Below are 16,625 nucleotides of genomic sequence, written 5' to 3'. Positions count from 1 at the left end.
GAGAGCGAGCGGCTGTAAGTGTGTTTGTCTACCAGTATGCCAGTAGTGCACTGTCAAAAAAATGTGGAGTCTAAACGTGTATAAGGTGCTGTGACTAGAGGTCAGCAGTGCTTAACACTGTGCAAACCCACGCACAACAGCTCCCACCTGCTGGACTCTGCCTTACCCGGTCTGTATCCAAAGGCGTCGGCCTGTCCGCAAACAAAGAACTGCCCTATACACGTGATGGTAGGAGTACCCTGTGCACATAGCTCATGTGAATTAACAATAGACCATGGCATATGTACAGACAATAGACCACACACACACACCATACAGCGCAGACATCCAACAGTATAGCAATGTACTGGCAGATATGTCCGGACCACTGGTGCATGCATGCCTGGCCATCCTGTGTTTCAGTGTGTGAGCATGCCCAGTATGACTGTTACGCATGTTGTCGACCGACAATACCGTCATACCATCATGTGTGTGAGCATGCAAAGTATGGTCAACTGTATTGCATGTGTCACATGTCCAGATAGTTAGTACTGTGTTGCTGGACCCTCCATTCTACACAGACAGGTGTCATGCTGTGTCTGCAGGGTAGCTAATGGTCATGTGGCATTGACAGTTGCTACATGTCTGCATAGCATGGGGGGACATGCAACCACAACCACAGTCCTACACAGCACCGTGGGTGGTGCACAAGACTCTCACATGTGTAGGTGTGACGGGAGGCACAGCCAACAGTTATACACATCTGCTGCTACTGTACTGGTATATGCCGGGTACTCCGTGTCAGTGTGTGGACCTATCTAAATTGCCGGTTGAAGGGATACCAGGGTACGTCAGTTCCCAGCTTTAATTACCAGCACAGTGGTGTTGGACGTCCTAGCTTGCACAACCTACATCAAACTGCCTGGCTTGCTGTTGTCTGTGTGTGTCTTAGGGGGTTGGGGTCATTCATTGGGCATATCCATAGGCCATCGTATATCATTTTCCTGTATTGGTCCACATCTGTCCAGCTGCATGGAACGTGTGTGGGCTGTATGGACACACATGATGGTCAGCCCATAATCTGCAGTGGGTTAGGACACCCTGTGTACTACAGGCTACCATTGTGACCCCCATATGTGCTACAGAGGTCATGGTGCCACTATGGATGTGTACTGTCTGCTGCCCTAACATTTGGCCACCACAGTCACTTGTATGCTCACATACATACCATAGCAATGGGTAAGTACACATTCTAATACAACTGCCATTTGTTAGGTCAATAGACATACCCTGGGTGTGTTTCTGACTTGAGGACGGTGCTGGAGTGCTGCCTATGTTGGATGCACACAGTGCACCTCCTATACATGGCCGAGCACAGGTACTGTCATGTTTGGCATCCATTGTACTGTGTGCGGCTCAGAGAGGGGAAATCCGTGGGTACCTACTGTGTCAGTGCATATGCCTTGTGTTGCATCTTTGCCAATGGCAGGTCATACTGTGCATGGGCTTTCGCCAACTGTGCCCTACTCAGGTAGTTCCTTCACCAAGTCACACTGTGTCTGTACAGACCTTGGCAGTGGTGTTGGGCTGTGTGGCCCTGCCCCATGCTGTTCCTGCTGCAACTGTTACTGCAGGATAACATTGTGTAGCATAACAAATACCATAACAACTTGTATGCATGTAGCTTGTGAATACTGCAGAGCTCCAATGGATGTGTCCGGATACCAGAACTGCGAACTGAGCATCCCAAACACATGCACAAGTATATGTCTTGCCTGTGCATCCGCCTGAGTATGGAGTGAGTGTTCAGGTGTGTGTGCATTGCTGATGGGTGTCATCAGCCACTACAACAGTGTTTACCCAGCATCCCCCACTAGGAGACTGTAAGGGATGTCCATATAGGCATTGGTGTGCTACAGCTGTGTCAGAAGCCATATATCGGACACATCATAGCTTCCAGGGCAGACAGCACACACATTCAATCTCATGCCCTGGCCATTGCATATGGCCTAGCTGTTGGAGGGCATGCCCCTGCAGTGACTGTAGGCCCTACCCCACTCCCCAGGTGGTGCTACATGTGCAGGCTATAGCACCCAGTACCCCAGGGTAGTCATCCATGTGGTTGAACAGATGCATATTGCTGGTCCACTAATCACATGTGTTGAGGACATGTACGTGCTCACTAGCATGTGTTGACATGACATCTGTGAACTGGTGCAATACTCTGGATGCAGATGCCTGTGAGATACCCATGATATCCCCAGCTGTGCTGTGTGAGGTACCTGTGGCTAGTACACCTAGGCCAATACATCACATGGTATCCACTGTGATGCATTTCCCTCAGCCTGTATGATGTGTCAGGTGTGGCAGGCATAGATCAACAAGCTGCTGTAGGAGGTCTCTGTCCACCCCATATTGCTCCAATATCCCCAGCCCATGTAGCCCCTGGTAAGTCACCCTCGGTCTATAAAGTCTTATGTCACCCCAGTAAGGGTTGTTCGGCAGCATACACATCCTCACTGCCCCAGCCTCCTGCACATTTTGGTATATGTTGCCTGCTGCAGCCCGTGTCATTTGGTTGGACTGTGTCATGAAATGTCCCTGCAGGTATACACCGGTGGTGTAGAGTGTGAACGAAACTTGTGTGTATGCTGCTTGCTCGCATTAACGTACTGTTCATGTGTGGGCTGGCCATGTCATCTGCTGATTGTGCTGAACAACACCTGTTTGTGCAGCCTGTACACCCTGACTTCCCCACCACTGCTGTCATCCCTCCCAATGTCACCAGGCAGATATAGACACACCCCTAGCTTAGGTGTGCTAAGGCAGGAGCACTCCCAAGGTACAGTTCTGCAGTGTACATACAGTATGCCTGATCCCCCTCCCATGCTGTCAACTATATTCGAGACCTGCATCCGGCTGACTACACACATACACTCCAGAGACCAGCAGCACACCCTGGTGATAAATATGATACACCATAGTCAACCTCATCTGCATAGTATAGTCTTCTAATGAATAGTTATATGACACATACCGAACCTCCAAATTATTAACCACTGCTCAGTGTCACTCAGATCCATACACAACTGGCAACAGGTGCCTTACCATCACCATATTCGATGTTCTATGGTCTTCCCAGCAGCAAAATAACCGGTGTCTACAGGACTACAACCCATGGCCCTGCACACTACAGACGATGTGCATTACCACCACGCCATGGCAGATATACATAGATCCCAGGTTATCACGTACAGATCATCCGGCACAAACATTCAATAGTGCTGATGTCCCCAGACATATGTTCACACCAATGTCCACCTCTACATCTACATATATCATATATATTATTTGTATATATATTTACATGGACACATATATATATATATATATATATATATATATACACATATATATATATATATATATATATATATATATATATATATATATATATATATATATATATATATATATATATATATATATATATATACATACACACATATACATGTACACACATATGTAGATATGGCATTTATAGCTCAACAGCAGACCACATGACAGCAATGCATTAGACAGGAATGAAAAGGAAACTACATGTGCCACCTGCATTATGTAGTGTTGTTACTATCAAGGCACGTGTGTTATGCTGCATCACACGGGTCAGACCATATCAAGGGTAAGAGTAGGGCTGCTGACAGTTACTCACCAGACCTATTGGCAAATGTATGTGTTGACAACCTAGTGTCTTGGCAGAATATGCAGCTGTGGACACTATATAGGTCAGCAACAAAACAAACTGAACACATCCCGCAGCTAGCCACCCACAGATACCAACACATACGGTATAACTGCCAAACACACACACCTGCCATGCTTTGGAATCGAGCACCTACCTGTCTAGTTTACCGCACTACAGCATTATGCAGTAATAGAATGCGCTACCAAGTTCCGGCATCACTGCACTCCCACAGGCATACATCTAGGCGGATGACATCATCCGCAAAGGCAAAGATGCCAATAGGGAACGTATGTGGAGTGAGCCATCTAAAAGCATTACTCTGTCCCCTGGCAGCTGGAAACACACACTTGGCAGAGCTTGGAGTTGAACATAACCCTAACTACCTTATCACACTACAGCATTACGCAGTTACAGAACACGCTACCGAAATTACTGGAACACAGCACTCCCAGAGGCATACTTCTAGGTGGATGACATCATCTGCAAAGGCAAAGATGTCGATAGGGAATGTATGTGAAGTGAGCTGTCTAAAAGCATTACTCTGTCCCTAGGCAGCTGGAAACACACACACACACACACACACACACACACACACACACACACATACACACACACACACACTTGGCAGGCCTGGGAGTCAAACATATACCTTACTACCTTATCACACTACAGCATTATGCAGTTACAGAATGCGCTACCAAGATTACTGGAACACAGCACTCCCAGAGGCATACTTCTAGGTGGATGACATCATCCACAAAGGCAAAGATGCCAATAGGGAATGTATGTGGAGTGAGCCTTCTAAAAGCATTACTCTGTCCCCTGGCAGCTGGAAACACACACTTGGCAGGGCTGGGAGTCAAACATACACCTAACTACCTTATCACACTACAGCATTATGCAGTTAGAGAACGCGCTATCAAGATTACTGGTACACAGCACTTCCAGAGGCATACTTCTAGGTGGATGACATCATCCGCAAAGGCAATGACGCCGCTAGGGAATGTATGTGGAGTGAGCTGTCTAAAAGCATTACGCTGTCCCCAGGCAGCTGAAAACATGCACACACACAGGTACACACTTGGCAGGGCTGGGAGTTGAACATAACCCTAACTACCTTATCACACTACAGCATTATGCAGTTACAGAACACGCTGCCGAAATTACTGGAACACAGCACTCCCAGAGGCATACTTTTAGGTGGATGACATCATCTGCAAAGGCAAAGATGCCGATAGGGAATGTATGTGGAGTGAACCATCTAAAAGCATTACTCTGTCCCCAGGCAGCTGGAAACACACACACACACACACACACACACTTGGCAGGGCTGGGAGTCGAACATACACCTAACTACCTTATCACACTATAGCATTATGCAGTTACAGAACGCGCTATCGAGATTACTGGAACACAGCCTCCCAGAGGCATACGTCTAGGTGGATGACATAAAACCTGCACAGCGGTCAGGTGTTACTGACGGTAAGTCACTTGACACCTGTAACACTTACATCCTCCCATGTGCATATAGCAGCCCAATTGCTGGAGGTAGCATTGGTACACATAATGTGGCCAATACTGCTGCATGTCTGTCAGACGTATCATCATATAGCAGGTGTATCATTCACAGTACTGCCATGTGTGTTTGCTTGTGTGACCATATATGCCACATATGATGGGGAATACATCCCAATTGTTACAAACCCCTGTACACTGTTGTAGAGATCTGTGCATACTGCAGTGTGGAAAGCATGACATAGGCAGGGGTGGTGTGTGTATCACACACATGTCAGCTATCCATATGTGAATGACATTTCTGGACTCCACAATGTGTGTGTTTGTGTGTGTGTGTGTGTGTGTGTGTGTGTGTGTGTGTGTGTGTGTGTGTGTGTGTGTGTGTGTGTGTGTGTATGTATGTATGGCTGTCTGGTGCATAGAGTGAGGGAGTATGCTACCATACAGAACAGACAGAATCCCTAACCCCTCATGGTGATGCAGTCTACTACCCTGTTGATGCCATCGGTCTCAGCCTTACTGGCTACCTGTACATGTTCATTCTCTGTGTCGTGTCGTGTGGGTGCACAGTACTGTGAGGATGATTACCACATAAGCAGGGGTCCTCACCTCAACACTATGGAGTGCGCATTATAGTGTCGTTGACCCCGTGAGTGTGGGCATGTTCCTGTAATGTGACAGGGTATTACTGCTACACAGTGAGGCCGCATGCTATCAAGTGGCCTCTAACGTTATCATCGGCCAGACCGCTGTGTACACCCCCCGCACCATGTCAACATACCTGTGATGTGACCTGGTACGGATATCACATCTCTAGCCACTGTAGCCTATTAAACAGCCCACATGCTTCTGGATCAGTAGATGTGTGGACATCTGTGGTATGTTAGCCTTTCCAACAGTCAGGTGGAGGCTACGTATAGCATGCTGATATTGCCATACGTGCCTGTGAGTACTCCACATTTACACATGGGAAACTGCAAACACTGCTACTTGTTGGCACATGCAAGTAGACCATAAGGAGGGAACCAGGGCATCATTACCAACATGCTGTTACTGTTGTTACCAAGACACATACTGAGAACATATAGCAATGCATGATAAACCTGTACTACATGGTATGTCCGGTGCGTGTCAATAGTACACATCTAATGTAATATACACTTCTCTCACTATTCTGTTCACCCTGTGCATCAGACCATTTGAGCATGTCCCTGCACTGATTGCATGGATGACAGGGATGCGGCACAGGCTTCATCATATGCACAGTGTGATAATATTTACCAGGGGCATAGGCTGCACCAATGGATGACATCATGTTTGTGGGTAAGGGCTGATTGGAAATGTGTGGTCATTATGCATGTGGGTGTTGCGGTGCCCTACAGATGTTTTTGTCATGTGCGTGTATGTGTGCACACAGTTCTGCCTTTTGTAAGGCCTACACAGGGTTATTATTGACAGCTCCAGATTGCACAGACCAGGATGTACAGCTCACTGTGTCCGGCCACAGCCACGTGACCTGTGCCTGCCAGGAGTTGCACAGGCACTACCAGGTGGAGATACAGATTGGCTACTGTCCAACGACACATGTCCACTGGAACCGTGTCCCCACTGGGAACGTCCAGGGCCATGTCCACATGGCCTGCTGTGTCCTGGTGTGGACAGAGCAGCACCAGCTGCACTGCTACTGCTTCCGGCACTATGGGAGCGGGCATGTGAGGTGGCACGCTCACGTTGACCTGCACTAGGTGGTGTAACTGGCCTACTTCCACGTGGCCTACGCCTCATTCCTACCAGATGTTCCAGCACAGACAGCTCATGCTCACGGATTGCCATCCCATGGTCAAGGATTCTGACCATGTCACCTAATTGCCTGTCAAGAACATCAGCAATCTGCTGTTGAGCATTTGCCAATGCCTGGACATTGTCATTTAGAGTACAGATAGCAGCCCTCTGCAGCCTCTTCCCTTCTCTGTTCTGCCATTCAGCACGTGCCTATGCCGCCATTACAGTCTGGAACATACGTCTGGTGACACCAGCTGCTGCACTCTGTTCTGCAGGTTCATGTCTGCCAGAGGTCCTCCTACGAGCAGCACTGGCCACATGCCTGTGTGGCACATCTGCAGTCATTACACTGACACCATGGTGTGGAGACACACCTTCTGTAGCCATCACACGTTCATGTTCCATGCTAACAGACGCTGACTGTCCTTCCTCTATGGCCACTGGTGATGCAGTATATGTTGGCAGCAGAACTGTGTGCGGGAAAGAGGGGGACATAGCTGGGATGGCAACCATTGGCACAGATTCAGCCCCTGACAACCCTGCCTGTACCTCATGCATATGTTCATCACTGCTAGTATCTGTGGGGACACTAACATCAGATGGACCGCAGGAGGGTAACGCACCTACACCACCTGTGAATGCAAAGAAAGACTCTAAATTACAATAGACACACACACACACACACACACACACACACACACACACACACACACACACACACACACACACACACACACACACACACACACACACACACACACACACACACACACACACACACACACACACACACACACACACAGACACACACACAGACACATCATGCATGTGATTTGACAGACGGCATGCAGCATGCATGTGATACAGCAGATGGCATGCATCTCAGACATTAATAGTGTTAGTTAGCATACCTCCCTGGGTTGCACACAACAGCAACCAGGTGTCATATCAGTAGCCATGCAGTTCACACAATCATGATAGTAAGAATGCATCCCCATGATACACCATGTGGACAAGAACAGGTTAACAGTACACATGGCTGAAGTGACCTTGACATGTAATCTGCTGACATGTGCATTAACATGCATACATGTCTGACACAATGGTGTCCTGACACATGTACAGCATTGTAATGGGCATCACATTGCAGTGTTGTCTGTATGCCCTACAGATAGAATGCATGTTTAGCAAATGTGCATGAGCATGGAAGGGTAGTGTGAGCAGTCTACATTGCTATACAGTGTGAAGTACAGACACTGTGCCATTGCATGGCATCATGAGGCATCTATATTGCTATACAGTGCGTAATATGCACACATTGCATAGCCATAACTAGATGCATACTCATGACATAACTGTGGATTGTGACCCATGATGCTGAGGTGTATACACACCAAACTATGCTGTGTCATGTGACAGGCCACTGGAAGACCTACAGATGACACCCCTGCACAACTACTACAGAGTCTTAGCTGCCTGGCAACCATGTCCACACATGGCAGACTTGTCAATTCACCATGTCCCACATGTCATTGATGTACCACACACACACGAGGTGCACAGCTAACGGTGATGTCCTACAGCAGCAAGGGAAATGTACAGTTTCTGTGGCCTGATGTGGTGTCAATGTCTTTGGAAGCTGTACAGGTGACTACTGTCATGCTATGACACAGTCATGATGTTCAACACATCTTATATGGTAGACTTAAGTGACACCTCCACTAGCTGTGCACAGGCTTTTAGGATGTCCAGTGTACCACATCAACTGTATAATCAGTCAACTAAGGCTATAATTGGACCATGTGTGGACAATGTGCAACAGGGTGTATACACATCACATCTACTGTGTGGCTACATGTCTCTGGCCATCCTGCATGGCCAAGTGTGAACATGTGTTGGCCAAATGTTTGTGACGGCCATCTATCTCACATGTCTGTGTTGTCCCATATGACATACACCCATAGATGTCAGATATGTCACCATCCACAGGGCTATGCAGACAACAGGTTGTATGTTTGGTATGCGGGGTATGCGTTATGGGATAGTGTGACAATATTGCAGCCAGAACGCTACTTGTCTGGGACATGTCAGATGGCACATCACAATGTGTGCACCAATTGCAGGGGCATATAACACAATGGTAACTCCTGTGGGCTGCCCATATCCCAGCTCACTGTGTGGTACTGTTTGCGTGCCACACATGTGTTGTTCCAATGTATAGTACATATGCATACATTGTACAACACCTCCACCGTTGTATGCACAGCTGTCTACACATGTAGCAATAACAGATACTGTGGTTTCATGTCAGTGTATCATTTTGTTTGTATATATTGCACATGGGTAGACAGTGTGAATGATGGGAGATGCGACCTGCATATTGTGACTGGACCAAACATCAAGTGTACAAGTGGTAACTGGTGACATGGCGAATAGATCTATGCTTTAACATGCCTGGTACTGATGACAGTCTCAACTGCAATGGACTGATGTCTGTGCGGCACGCCAGAGGTACCTGTATAGGGGTGACACAGCAGTTTGAACATTATCCATGACTGTATGACAGCCACAGGGTGCACTGTGCATGTTAACACATTCGCCTGTACAATAGCATATAGTATGCACATGTGTGCATACACAGGGTAGCATACTGTAGTATGCAGCATGTGTGTAAACATACCTTGTATATGATGTTACATTACATAATGTACAGTGACACATGCAACTAAATGGGATACAATAGTCATATGTGCAGTACTGACTTACCAGGCAACTCCAGGCTCATTGGTTGGGAGACACCCACCTCCACAATGGCAGCTAGTGTTTGTAGATGCTGTTCTGAGGGTGTCCCCAGACTGGCCAGTAGCTCCTTGGTGGGTGTGAGTGGGGGCTGGGTTGGTGGCCCACCACCTGTTCCACCTTGTTTCCTGGTGATTGCAGTGGCACACTGTTTCGCATGTCGTATCAAGTCCGTGCAGTGTCTGTGCACCTGCTGGTAGGTGCGGTTATGGCCATCCACATCATTAACCATCCTGAGAAGGTCCTGCCACAGGTTGTCATGCTACTGGGCATGTTGTGGCACATGGCTGAACAACACCTCGTAGTTCTCATGGAGGTACTGGATGAGGACATCATCCTCCTGGCAGCTGTACGCTGGCAGGCGTGAATGAGGCATTATCTGTAAGACATAATGATGGTGACAGGTCACAGTATCACAGAGATGTACAGAGATATTGCTGCACATACATTTGTATTAAATCTAGTACATCTGCACAGTTATATTTGCAAATCATCATAACACTGACACAACTGACATGTTTGTGTCACACACATGTAACACCCGTTATGCATTGGATATCATCACCATATACGTGTGTCACCTCATTACATTGTTCATACTCCATGTGAATGCTGTCTTGATGTGGGCATGTCTGTTTGCCTGCACTTGTGTTCTTACCTATCAGCACATGCCTAGATGTGTCCACAGTAATGCTGTTGACCTTGATGCTGTGTATATTTCACATATCAACACATACACTGCCTTAATGGACTTGAGCAGTGACAATGCACACATATGCATGGAAACCTTTGCATGCATGTGTTTTGCCATATACATCTACACGACACTGTACAGCAGTTCAACATCCTGCCTCGGATCTCCTGTGTTGCACATGTGATAGACAAGGGACAATGGCTAGCCGGACGTCATTCGCAGGGATGGTTATCAACTATAGTATGTACGGGCAAGGTTTCCTAGCTGTATCTGACAGCCATTTTACCACCGCGAGGTGCATCAGTGCCACATTACTGATCCAGACAGTTGATAATGCATCTACCATGCTGTCATCACACCAGGTATGACAGAGATGACATGTACAGCTTTGATTGACATGGTTGCATGGTATGGCAGGAGTATGTCACATGTATGGCACAGGGATCTGTCCAGCATGTGGTGATCCTAGTAGTAGGATGGTGGCTGTCCATGACGTATGTCTTTCAGATCAGGATATGTACGTGTAGCATGTCCAACATCATAGTGTAGCACATGTCTTTATGCAAGGTAGCCAGCATGCTGCATAGTGGAGGTGAGGATTGTAAAGGCTGATATCGCCAATCCACGCATGGCCAATACCTCTTAAAGGTGATATGTGATCCAATATTGGTCACCCAAGTGCTGAGTTTGCCTGTCCATGCTCATGGATGGCACCCTGTCATGACATGGGTACCTCGTATGACTACTTAATAGGCCTGGAGATGTCACCAACTCAGGGAGGTGAACTGCACAGCACCAGGGGTTGGGAGGATGGCCTAATGGTTAAGGTGTTTGCCTTACAAACACAAGGTACAGGGTTTGAATCTCACAGGGGATAATTGGCTAGGCTTAAAATGGATTGCAAGGGCAGTTAGCCTAGTACTAATCTATGAACCTATGAACCTATGAACCTATGAACCATCCCTTACACAGTGTCCATAATGTTGACCGCAGCCTAGGTGGTAGTTAATGGGTACAGAGATATTCACCTAGCAGTGACAATGCTAATATCATCTGTCAGATTGTGCACATATGCCACACACTTCACCCACAAAGCCCATTCTGCATGTTGTCCACAACACTGAGACAGCTATTGCTCATAGGTCATGGCCATTCACATCCTTACATACACAGATGTCTCACATTTGTCTGTGTGGTATGGGCTACAATGAGGGGGGAGTACAACACATTAACCCTGTTTTACTGTAGCTGCCACTGGTGTGATATGCACATGTCACTCTGACACTTTTTGTAGTGTTGATTCTGTCAACAGGCCACTGGTAGAACACTCCTGTGACATACGAAAGCACATGTAGTCAAACATCCGTACTGTCATCTACTTCTGTACTGCTAACATCTACACTGATAAAGGTTCATGGACTTGCAGACCATACTCAGCAGGGTAATAGTGCCGTGCCTCCAATTATGACTGTCGTCACCACTTGTGGGTTGATATTATCCAACACATTATCTGTATTGCATTTTCATTCTCAGCACTTGTTCAGAACTTGTGAGCACTTCATGAGCTACTAATTAATATAGCACCCATTCCAAACCATTTCTCACAAGTACACTGTCTGTCCTTACATTTCCAGCTTCCTTACAGTACAACAGCTACTGTACACACGTAACTCACTATCTTGTGAGACATGGTTGAATATACAGGCATGTCCAACTGTCACATACCAGTGCTATTGCCTGTCTATATGATGAATATGGCGTACATGTGGCAATAGAGCAATTGTCTCATGTACACAGTCAATGCTCACCTCCCAACATATGACACTACAGCCTGTGGGAGATGCATATATGTAGCCATGCTGGGGGTAATGCTCTCACCAACCCAGACTGAACCTGACAGTCATGTGGGGACGTGTAACATTTACAACACACCCCACTCATCACATAGTCTCACAAGATCTCCACCACCACAGGCCACACATAGTATGAGTACAACTTTTGCAGAACCTATCCATACTCTATGTAGGCACCAAAGGCAGCCGCCATCACCAAACACAACAACAATAACTTATAGCCCACAGATTCATGTGTGCCCATCACATACAGTCAATAGGGTGTTATAACATACACAACACACCAGTCATAGGTGATTCTGTAGGCGGTCACACTGATGTCCCACTCAGCAGGCTACACAAGGCGATAGTCGCTTACATCTAGCTGTCGGATAACTGGTTCTGCAACATAACCTATGCACCCATGCCACACCTCACCAGGTACAATTTGACTGTCATTCTCCATGTTAGTGTGACTGCCCTGAGATGCAGCTTCACAGACTACATGTGCAGGGACATGCAATAGCTCACTGGTCTTGTAGCCCTGAAGGTATAAGCCAAGCCCTGGGGAGCATTATGCATTCATCCGGACTTGATACCACTGTACAATGACTGAATGTTTCACTTCAACAGTTGTCTATGCTTCTGCTGTCATTCCACAGGCATCCAGTATCTGTCTGCTTTGAATGACATGGTCAACAAAACATGATGCTTTGGCACAGATGACCTGCATCTGTCAGCCCTGGGAGTACAGATAACATGTAAGGCTCTTGCTGCTCCTATACTGCCTGTCTTGCACAGTTTCCAATAATATTCACCACCAGAACGGGAACAGGCAAGCAAAACATGGGGTCATGTGACTCGAAGCTTGACATCTTCATCTCTGATGCACGCAGGCAAGGCACTCCTTATAATGGACCACTTCAATATCTCTGCAGTGACTGAGAACTGCCTCTAGGCTCCGCAGAGCACACCTGCACTGACAGGTTATATGCAGACCACACCTTTCAGTCATGTATACGCAGGCCACACCTTTCAGTCATGTAACCTGGACCGGAACACCCAAGGCTGAGGTGTTCCCGTATTCCACTATGTTGTACACATCTTCTGGCTAGTTACTTAGCACAATGCATCAGAGGTGATCCACGTGCAACTAACTGTGGCCAGAACTGCTATACACATAGTAACATGCTACAGATTCAACAACATACCCCATGGTTACCAGACCTCATTTCTTGGTGTACTGGACAGTAGGGCTCAGACAGGTACTACTGATGTGAGACTGACACTACCCCACACTTAACTGGAATAGCCACTCATGTACCAACACATTAGGCCAACGCTGTCCGGGATTTATAACCTCCACTCGGCTGGATCAACCCATACACACCACCTCCAAGACCAACAATATCCTAGACATGGACACTACCAACATGTGACTGGTGTTCCACACCTGAGGTTATCCCCTCATTGGTGGTTTCCGAACATATGCTAATCACCCTTGTTATCCACATCCTGGCACCACACTCTTCACGGCATACACAGTACAAGATTACTACAACGCCTACTACAGACGTCTTATGACAGCAGTAGTAAACATCATGACACCCTTGCAGATGGACAATGCACATACAAATGCTGAAACATACCCCAGTGCACTTCATTAGCATGTACACGACTGCATGGATCATGCTATTCCAAACAGAGCCATGATGGTACCCACCAGATAACAGACGCCACTCTGGGGGTCCAGTTCCATGGACATAATGTACAACAAAAGGTGGATGCTGTTGCAAAATGGAGTACAATCCCATGGGTGGGGTAGCCCACTGGTCAGCCTCAGTAGGGCTATGGGATCCCTTATCACATACTCCGAACCTAGCTATGTAAACATTACTGCGACACATCATTCCAGGGTGTACCACAAGGCATTATGGAGGTATGTCAGTAGTCAATGGCAATACCCACATCTGCTCTGACATATGACAGTTACTCAGGAACATTACAGAACCGAGTGATGTTGGCAACATCTTGGCGGATGGGTTCAATGCTAACATTACACCCTCTCACTCCCTACAGGGCCACAATCCATGCAGGAACATTGCGGTGTCATTGTGGTCACAACTACACAGTACTAACCTGCACTCTCTAAGGCCTGGAACACTGACTCTATGTGACCATCCAACATCCCAGGCTGTGATTTACACAAACCTCTGAATGATATGTCTCCCCACTTGGCCACCAGATTCAGTAATAGCCTTGTATCAGACATTGTGGCCCCTGAATGGCACACAGCAACAGTTATCACACTCCACACAGGTGGCACCACAATGAACCAGAGGGACTATTGCCCTATACGCCTGACTGGACTGTTCTGCAAGGCTATGGGGCACATCATCATGGAAGTCATTCACAGAGACATTGGTGGGCTCCAGACCTTTGATGCCACCCAGGTTGGACTTGTTATGGCCAGACCATGGCTCCTACACCTGGTGGACTCCTTTGATACAGTTACCAGGGTAGTTGATGATGGTAAGGGGGTCCACACAGCCTACATTGTCCTCTCATTGGCTTTCAGCATCATTCTCCATTATGGTATTGACAACATACACATCCACCTGCACATCGACTCCTATGTCTCAGGATGTTATGCAAAGTGGCTCATGGACAGGACCCACACAATGAGGGTAGCATACCATAGTACCTACTGTATTTCAGTTACACTTGGCGTACCACAATCCTCAGTCATAGGGACCCTCATGTTCGGTATATGCTTCCCTGAGGTACAGGCTAGCACAGAGGGACTTTCCCTGACTAGAATTCCAGACAACTGCATACAAAGTGCCATGATTGATCCACCAGCTGATACTGACTCCCTCCATAAGGGTGTCACTGTGACAGATACCTGATATCAATATCATGGCCTCAAGCTGCATGACACAAGGTGCATGAACATCCCCTTTGCATTACACCAATCACCCACTGACTATCACATAGGTGGTAGTCCCCTACATACATGTCATATTGTAAATGATCGTAGTACACACGTATGTAGCACCCACTCCTTTGATAACCATATTGCCAATGTGGCGTGGATATCCTTCTACGTGGTCACCCTTATCTGTACTGGGTTTGTAGCTGGAACATAGGCACCCATTGTACCTCTGAACTCCTGACGTATACACACATTCAAGAGTACAACATCCCATTTAGGGTGTACCTTACAGAACAGCTACAGCTTTACATACCACAACATTAACACACCATGAGGATTATTGAGCTCCGAAGGTTGACGTATGCGGCAGAACTACGGACACCACAAATGTACACATTTGCATACTGCATACTCAGGGGTGACCTCTGCTGAACATACAGGGCCCATGTCCACAACAATATTCATGGATATACTCCACATAAGTGACATTAGCAAAAGCCACTGAGAGCAACATGCTCATGGATATGTGCACACACGCAATGATGAGTGGGATGTGCTTGAGGGCTACATTCCCAAACCAGACACTCACCATGCTTTGGAACATGATTCCTATGTGCATCACATAGGGACACTCAGTAGCACTGTTCATGTGATATCTCACTTGGTGGATGGGAGACAGACATGTACGCCAGGGATCACTGCAGTGGCTGTACTGTGCAGAGGTGCAGGTAACACATGGCTCTGCTGTTCACAGACAGGACACTACCCTAGAGAGGTGCCGCTGGTGTAAACACTGTAGTTGGGCTTACACATAGACTTGCCAGACAGCATAGTACCCCACTATGAACCTGTGAAGCTATTACATGTCCTATGTGCATGGTTAATTGAGTAGCTCTTCCATTTCGATTAGCTATCATGCTGTTACAGTGTCCCATGACTACAAGCCATATGTATCCTGTTATTGTATATTGTACATGCCAATAGACGATACCTTTGGTATGTATGATATGACTGTTATGCTGTGTAGAATATCTGACATATCTACCTACAATACTGTACATTACACATATTTTACATATTATCCCATAATGCAAAGCATACTTGCACAGCAGGACCACCTTAGGCATGTCATTGTCGTTATATGCCCATACACATGCCTACTGTGACAGTATATCAACATATACTATCCCCTGCTATGGCACGTACTTGTTAGACATACCCTACCACTGACGGTGGGTGGTATGGAATTGTTCTGTTTAAAGCCCTCATGTAGCATCCCTTGTGGTGTCTGTGATATTTACCTTGTGGCCCACTGCAGGACACACAATTTCTACAAGCGTTACT

Source organism: Protopterus annectens, chromosome 3.part1, assembly GCF_019279795.1.
Source record: "Protopterus annectens isolate FY-2018-M chromosome 3.part1, PAN1.0, whole genome shotgun sequence".
NCBI classification, from domain to species: domain Eukaryota; kingdom Metazoa; phylum Chordata; order Ceratodontiformes; family Protopteridae; genus Protopterus; species Protopterus annectens.
This window is presented reverse-complemented; position numbering follows the sequence as displayed.